Raw genomic sequence first — 8,951 nt, forward strand, 5'->3', positions numbered from 1 at the left:
AGCTAGCAGGTCAGTATCACTACAACATAAAGTTAGCCTCGTCTTCATCCCCTAGCTAGCAGGTCGGTATCACTCCAACATAAAGTTAGCCTAGTCTTCATCCCCTAGCTAGCAGGTCAGTATCACTACAACATAAAGTTAGCCTAGTCTTCATCCCCTAGCTAGCATCCTCCCTCTTCTTCCTTTCTCTTCGCATTTCCTCTCCTGTGATCAGTGGGATTGGAGCAGGTCAGTATTATTATTTGTTTTATAATATATATTTGTGATGGGTTGATCAGCTTTAATATTGTAGATAGATTGTAGCTTCGTCAATGTAATTGTCGGCATCGTTTGCAATCCTCCGTATGTTAGAGCAGACATTATATATTAGCCTTCCCTGTAGCTCAGTTGGTAGAGCATGGTGTTTGCAACGCCAGGGTTGTGGGTTCGATTCCCACGGGGGGCCAGCACAGAAAAAAAATGTATGATATTGTATGAAATGTATGCATTCACTACTGTAAGTCGCTCTGGATAAGAGCGTCTGCTAAATGACTAAAATGTAAATGTAAATGTAAGCCTGATTTGGAATGTCTGAGTAGTTCTATCTGATGTCATAATAACCCCTCTGATAATCAAGTGATATTTGGAATGTCTGAGTAGTTCTATCTGATGTCATAATACACCCCTCTGATAATCAAGTGATATTTGGAATGTCTGAGTAGTTCTATCTGATGTCATAATACACCCCTCTGATAATCAAGTGATATTTGGAATGTCTGAGTAGTTCTATCTGATGTCATAATAACCCCTCTGATAATCAAGTGATATTTGGAATGTCTGAGTAGTTCTATCTGATGTCATAATACACCCCTCTGATAATCAAGTGATATTTGGAATGTCTGAGTAGTTCTATCTGATGTCATAATACACCCCTCTGATAGTGATCCATTTGCTCCATTGTTTCCATTTCAGTTGGTTTCCCACTCTGATGATTTATATCTGACAGAGGGGCTTAAAGGAATAGTACAGTGATATCTTAGTGGGGCTTTAAATAAATAGTATGGTCACATTTTACAGATTGTGGCTCAGTATACTTTGATGTGAAAAAAAGAACAATCACCTATTTATTGATAATGTACTTTCCTATTCAGATTCTACATCTGCCTAGACACAAACAGTATCTTAAAGTTGATAAAAAATAAATAATTATACACTTCTATTTTCACAATTTGAATTATTATTAATCATAAACTCCTACATCAACAATACACTGCAGCTTTGAAGTCAAGAAGAGAATGGGCTGATGGGTGGTGGTGCTACTCTATAGGTAAGGCTGGAGCAAGTTTTTAAAAATGATCTCTCTGTATTTTGCTCCGTTCATCTTTCCCTCGGTCCTGACGAGTCTCCCAGTCCATGCCGCTGAAAAACATCCCCACAGCATGATGCTGCCAACCCCATGCTTCACCGTAGGAATGGTGCCAGGTTTCCTCAAGACGTGACGCTTGGCATTTAGGCCAAAGAGTTCAGTCTTGGTTTCATCAGACCAGAGAATCTTGTTACTCATGGTCTGAGAGTCCTTTAGGTGCCTTTTGGTAAACTCCAAGCTGGCTTTCATGTGCCTTTTACTGAGGAGTGGCTTCCGTCTGGCCACCATAAAGGCCTGATTGGTGGAGTGATGTAGAGATGGTTGTTCTTCTAGAAGGTTCTCCCATCTCCAAAGAGGAGCTCTGTCAGAGTGACCATTGGGTTCTTGGTCACCTCCCTGACCAAGGCCCTTCTCCCCCGATTGTTCAGTTTGGCCGGGCAGCCAGCAGTAGGAAGGGTCTTGGTGGTTTCAAACTTCTTCCTTTTAAGAATGATGTGGACCTTCAATGCTGCAGAAATGATTTGGTACACTTCCCCAGATCTGTGCCGTGACACAATCCTGTCTGAAAATAATAGATCACATCGAATATAGGCTACTTAAAGTTCTTGAGAGAACACACATATGCTCTTACTCTTGTCTCATTTTTACAAAAATAGAATTGTGCTTTTGGTCATGCAATATTTTCTTGACATATACACACTGATCATACCAAACATTTGGAGAGAACAAAACATCCTAATATCAAACAGGAATCTCCTCCTTTTCCCTTAGAAGAGCCTCAATTCGTCGGGGCATGAACTCTTCAAGGTGTCCAAAGCGTTCCACAGGGATGCTGGCTCATGTTGACTCCAGTGCTTCCCACAATTGTGTCAAGTTGGCTGGATGTCCTTTGGGTGCAGTGGAGGCTCCTCAGAGGAGGAAGGTGAGGACCATCCTCCTGAGTGATTTTCAGAAGAAAATAAATTGGTAAAACATTAAAATAATTATCCTTTTTGGATAAAACTATACTAAATATAATCACATCACCAAATAATTGAATAAAACATAATATTTTGCGTCCTCCTCTGGGTACATTGACTTCAATACAAAACCTAGGAGGCTCATGGTTCTCAAGCCCTTCTATAGACTTAAACAGTAATTATGACAACTTCCGGAGGACGTCCTCCAACCTATCAGAGCTCTTTCAGCATGAACCTTCTCCGCTGTGCAATCCAGTTTCTGAGCTGGTCATGGGTGCACCTCAGCCACGCTCAAGGTACTAAACGATATCATAACCGCCATCGATAAAAGACAGTACTGTGCAGCCTTCTTCATTGACCTGGCCAAGGCTTTTGACTCTGTCAATCACCACATTCTTATCGGCAGACTCAATAGCCTTGGTTTCTCAAATGACTGCCTCGCCTGGTTCACCAACTACTTCTCAGATAGAGTTCAGTGTGTCAAATCGGAGGGCCTGTTGTCTGGACCTCTGGCAGTCTCTATGGGGGTTACCACAGGATTAAATTCTCGGGCCGACTCTTTTCTCTGTATATATCAACGATGTCGCTCTTGCTGCGGGTGATTCCCTGATCCACCTTTACGCAGACGACACCATTCTGTATACATCTGGCCCTTCTTTGGACACTGTGTTAACTAACCTCCAAACGAGCTTCAATGCCATACAACACTCCTTCCGTGGCCTCCAACTGCTCTTAAATGCTAATAAAACCAAATGCATGCTTTTCAACTGTTCGCTGCCCGCACCCGCCCGCCCGACTAGCATCACTACTCTGGACGGTTCTGACCTAGAATACGTGGACAACTACAAATACCTAGGTGTCTGGCTAGACTGTAAACTCTCCTTCCAGACTCATATCAAACATCTACAATCCAAAATTAAATCTAGAATCGGCTTTCTATTTCGCAACAAAGCCTCCTGCACTCACGCCGCCAAACTTACCTTAGTAAAACTAAATATCCTACCTATCCTCGACTTTGGCGATCTACAAAATAGCTTCCTATACTCTACTTAGCAAATTGGATATAGTCTATCACAGTGCCATCCGTTTTGTTACCAAAGCCCCTTATACCACCCACCACTGTGACCTGTATGCTCTAGTTCGCTGGCCCTCGCTACATATTCGTCGCCAAACCCACTGGCTCCAGGTCATCTATAAGTCTATGCTAGGTAAAGCTCCGCTTTATCTCAGCTCACTGGTCACGATAACAACACCCACCCGTAGCACACGCTCCAGCAGGCTCCAGCAGGTATATATCACTGGTCATCCCCAAAGCCAACACCTCCTTTGGCCGCCTTTCCTTCCAGTTCTCTGCTGCCACTGACTGGAACGAATTGCAAAAATCGCTGAAGCTGGAGACTCACTAACTTTAAACATCAGCTCTCTGAGCAGCTAACTGATCGCTGCAGCTGTACATAGTCCATCTGTAAATAGCCCACCCAATCTACCTACCTACATTTACATTTACGTCATTTAGCAGACGCTCTTATCCAGAGCGACTTACAAATTGGTGCATTCACCTTATGATATCCAGTGGAACAACCACTTTAGAATAGTACATCTATATTTTTTTTTGTTGGGGGGGGGGGGGGGTTAGAAGGATTACTATATCCTATCCCAGGTATTCCTTAAAGAGGTGGGGTTTCAGGTGTCTACGGAAGGTGGTGATTGACTCCGCTGTCCTGGCGTCGTGAGGGAGCTTGTTCCACCATTGGGGTGCCAGAGCAGCGAACAGTTTTGACTGGGCTGAGCGGGAACTGTGCTTCCGCAGAGGTAGGGGGCCAGCAGGCCAGAGGTGGATGAACGCAGTGCCCTTGTTTGGGTGTAGGGCCAAACAAGGGCACTGCGTTCATCCACCTCATCCCCATATTGTTTTATTTACTTTGCTGCTCTTTTGCACACCAGTATCACTACTTACACACCTTCATCTGCTCATCATCATCTGCTCATCTATCCCTCCAGTGTTAATCTGCTAAATTGTTATTACTCTGCTACTATGGCCTATTTATTGCCTTACCTCCTCATGCCATTTGCACACACTGTATATAGACTTTATTTTTATCTATTGTGTTATTGACTGTACGCTTGTTTATCCCATGTGGAACTCTGTGTTGTTGTTTCTGTCGCACTGCTTTGCTTTATCTTGGCCAGGTCGCAGTTGTAAATGAGAACCTGTTCTCAACTAGCTTACCTGGTTAAATAAAGGTGAAATAAAATTTAAAAATGAATAAATAAATAAACTGACATTTTGCCCACCCAATGAAAGGATCAGAGAATGAATCTAGTACTGAAAGCATAAGCTACAGCTAGCTAGCACTGCAGTGCATAAAATGTTGTGAGTAGTTGACTCAAAGAGAGAGAAAGATAATTGTTGAACAGTTTTGAACAAATTAATTTATTCCAAAATGAAGCAAGAGAGAGAGATTTTGTCATTTATTTGCCACTTTCAGTTTCACTTACTTAGCTAGCAAATGCAGCTAGCTAGTTTAGCCTACTCAAACACCCGGCTCAAACAGAGGGATGCTAGCTGACTATGGCTATCCAACACAACACTGGAACTCTTCCAAGTCAAGGTAAACTTTTGGTTTTACAAATGTCTTGCCACATGGGCCCGCCAATGTAAGTGCTAAACTGCTTACTGACTGTACACTGTAACGTTACTGCATGATTATAGCAGCTTTACTAACACGTTAGTTCTATTAGCTATGTTGACTATGATGTTACTTTAGCTAATATGGTGACAACAATGTAGGCTGTGTGTAGCAGTTATGATATGGTTTGGGTTGGAAAGGTTTTTTCTCCTGGTCACATACAGCTGATGTGTTGTGCATTGAAGTCCAGAAGCAAAGGGGAAAAGGTGAGAGGAGGAGAGAAGGAATAAAACGTGGCTGTTATGAAAGTGAACTGTGTTTACGTGTGATCAGTGGTTGACAAACGTTACTTAAACAGAAAAAAATGGGATAAACATAGCTGAATTTGTCAAATAAAATCAAACTTTATTTGTCACATGCGCCGAATCAAATCAAATCAAAGTTTATTTGTCACGTGCGCCGAATACAACAGGTGTAGACCTTACAGTGAAATGCTTACTTACAGGCTCTAACCAATAGTGCGATAAAAAAAGTGTGTGTGTGTGTGTGTGTGTGTGTGTGTGTGTGTGTGTGTGTGTGGGTAGGTAAGTAAAGAAATAAAACAACAGTAAAAAGACATTTGAAAATAAGAGTAGCAAGGCTATATACAGACACCGGTTAGTCAGGCTTATTGAGGTAGTATGTACATGTAGATATGGTTAAAGTGACTATGCATATATGATGAACAGAGAGTAGCAGTAGCGTAAAAAGAGGGGTTGGCGGGTGGTGGGACACAATGCAGATAGCCCGGTTAGCCAATGTGAGGGAGCACTGGTTGGTTGGGCCAATAGTGGTAGTATGTACATGAATGTATAGATAAAGTGAATATGCATGTAAGATAAACAGAGAGTAGCAGCAGCGTAAAAGAGGGGTTGGGGGGGCACACAATGCAAATAGTCCGGGTAACCATTTGGTAACCTGTTCAGGAGTCTTATGGCTTGGGGGTAAAAACTGTTGAGAAGCCTTTTTGTCCTAGACTTGGCTCTCCGGTACCGCTTGCCATGCGGTAGTAGAGAGAACAGTCTATGACTGGGGTGGCTGGGGTCTTTGACAATTTTCAGGGCCTTCCTCTGACACCGCCTGGTGTAGAGGTCCTGGATGGCAGGCAGCTTTGCCCCAGTGATGTACTGGGCCGTACGCATTACCCTCTGTAGTGCCTTGCGGTCGGAGGCCGAGCAATTGCCATACCAGGCAGTGATGCAACCAGTCAGGATGCTCTCGATGTTGCAGCTGTAGAACCTTTTGAGGATCTCAGGACCCATGCCAAACCTTTTTAGTTTCCTGAGGGGAAATAGGATTTGTAGTGCCCTCTTCACGACTGTCTTGGTGTGTTTGGACCAAGGAATTTGAAGCTCTCAACCTGCTCCACTACAGCCCCGTCAATGAGAATGGAGACATGCTCGGTGCTCCTTTTCCTGTAGTCCACAAACATCTCCTTAGTCTTGGTTACGTTGAGGGATAGGTTGTTATTCTGGCACCACCCGGCCAGGTCTCTGACCTCCTCCCTATAGGCTGTCTCGTCGTTGTCGGTGATCAGGCCTACCACTGCTGTGTCGACAGCAAACTTAATGATGGTGTTGGAGTTGTGCCTGGCCATGCAGTCGTGGGTGAACAGGGAGTACAGGAGGGGACTGAGTACGCACCCCTGGGGAGCTCCAGTGTTGAGGATCAGCATGGCAGACGTGTTGCTACCTACCCTCACCACCTGGGGGCGGCCCGTTAGGAAGTCCAGGATCCAGTTGCAGAGGGTGGTGTTTAGTCCCAGGGTCCTTAGCTTAGTGATGAGCTTTGAGGGTACTATGGTGTTAAACACTGAGCTGTAGTCAATGAATAGCATTCTCACATAGGTGTTCCTTTTGTCCAGGTGGGAAAGGGCAGTGTGGAGTGCAATAGATATTGCATCATCTGTGGATCTGTTTGGGCGGTATGCAAATTGGAGTGGGTCTAGGGTTTCTGGGATAATGGTGTTGATGTGAGCCATTACCAGCCTTTCAAAGCACTTCATGGCTACGGACGTGAGTGCTACGGGGCTGTAGTCATTTAGGCAGGTTGCCTTTGTGTTCTTAGGCACAGGGACTATGGTGGTCTGCTTCAAGCATGTTGGTATTACAGACTCAATCAGGGACATGTTGAAAATGTCAGTGAAGACACCTGCCAGTTGGTCAGCACATGCCCGGAGCACACATCCTGGTAATCCATCTGGCCCCGCAGCCTTGTGAATGTTGACCTGTTTAAAGGTCTTACTCACATCGGCAGATAGCGTGATCACAGCTGATGCTCTCATGCCTCAGTGTTGCTTGCCTCGAAGCAAGCATAGAATTGATTTAGCTCACCTGGTAGGCTCGCGGCTGTGCTTCCCTTTGTAGTCTGTAATAGTTTGCAAGCCCTGCCACATCCGACGAGCATCGGAGCCGGTGTAGTATGATTCAATCTTAGCCCTGTATTGACGCTTTGCCTGTTTGATGGTTCGTCGCGGGGCATAGCGGGATTTCTTGTAAGCTTCCGGGTTAGAGTCCCTCACCTTGAAAGCGGCAGCTCTACCCTTTAGCTCAGTGCAAATGTTGCCTGTAATCCATGGCTTCTGGTTGGGGTATGTACGTACAATGCACTTATTGATAAAGCCAGCGACTGATGTGGTGTATTCCTCAATGTCATCGGAAGAATCCCGGAACATGTTCCAGTCTGTGATAGCAAAACAGTCCTGTAGTTTAGCATCTGCTTCATCTGATCATTTATTTATAGACCGAGTCACTGGTGCTTCCTGCTTTAATTTTTGCTTGTAAGCAGGAATCAGGAGGATAGAGTTTTGGTCGGATTTACCAAATGGAGGGCGAGGGAGAGCTTTGTATGCGTCTCTGTGTGTGGAGTACAGGTGATCTCGATTTTTTTCCCCCTCTGGTTGCACATTTAACATGTTGATAGAGATTTCGTAGAACTGATTTAAGTTTTCCTGCATTAAAGTCTCTGTCCACTAGGAGCGCCGCCTCTGGGTGAGTGGTTTCCTGTTTGCTTATTTCCTTATACAGCTGACTGAGTGCGGTCTTAGTGCCAGCATCTGTCTGTGGTGGTAAATAAACAGCCACGAAAAGTATAGCTGAGAACTCTCTAGGCAAGTAGTGTGGCTTGCAATTTATCACAATATGCTCTACTTCAGGCGAGCAAAATCTAGAGACTTCCTTAGATTCCGTGCACCAGCTGTTGTTTACAAATATGCACAGACCACCCCCCCCCCCCCCCCCACCCCCCACCCCCCCGTCTTACCGGAGTGGTACCGAGTCAATGTGCGGGGGTACAGGTTAGTCGAGGTAATTTGTACATGTAGGTAGGGGTGAAGTGACATTTCATAGATAATAAACAGTGAGTAGCAACAGTGTACAAAACAAATGGAGGTGGGGTCAATGTAAATAGTCCGGTGGCCATTTAATTCATTGTTCAGCAGTCTTATGACTTGGGGGTAGAAGCTGTTAAGAAGCCTTTTGGTTCTAGACTTGGTGCTCCGGTACCACTTGACGTATGACTTGGGTGACTGGAGGATCTGACAATTTTTTGGGCTTTCTTTATATAGGTCCTGGATGGCAGGAAGCTTGGCCCCAGTGATATTCACTACCCTCTGTAGTGCATTACGGTCAGATGCCGAGCAGTTGCCATACCAGGTGGTGATGCAACCAGTCAGGATGCTCTCGATGGTGCAGCTGTATAACTTTTTGAGGTTCTGGGGACCCATGCCAAATCTTTTCAGTCTCCTGAGGTGGAAAAGTTGTTGTCGTGCCCTCTTCATGACTGTCTTGGTGTGTTTGGACCATGATAATTAGTTGGTGTCTTCACGACTGTCTGTCCATGTGTAACTGTCTGTCACCTAAAAAATGTTTCTCGACCTGTGTGCACCGACGTTGTAAACTTTAATTCATAGGCTAAGTTGTAGCAACCTCATGATGGGTATAGGGGAAATGTTAGTATCATGTAGTAGCCTAAACCTAT

The sequence above is a fragment of the Salmo salar genome, chromosome 12, assembly GCF_965601325.2.
Source record: "Salmo salar chromosome 12, fSalSal1, whole genome shotgun sequence".
Lineage (NCBI taxonomy): Eukaryota > Metazoa > Chordata > Actinopteri > Salmoniformes > Salmonidae > Salmo > Salmo salar.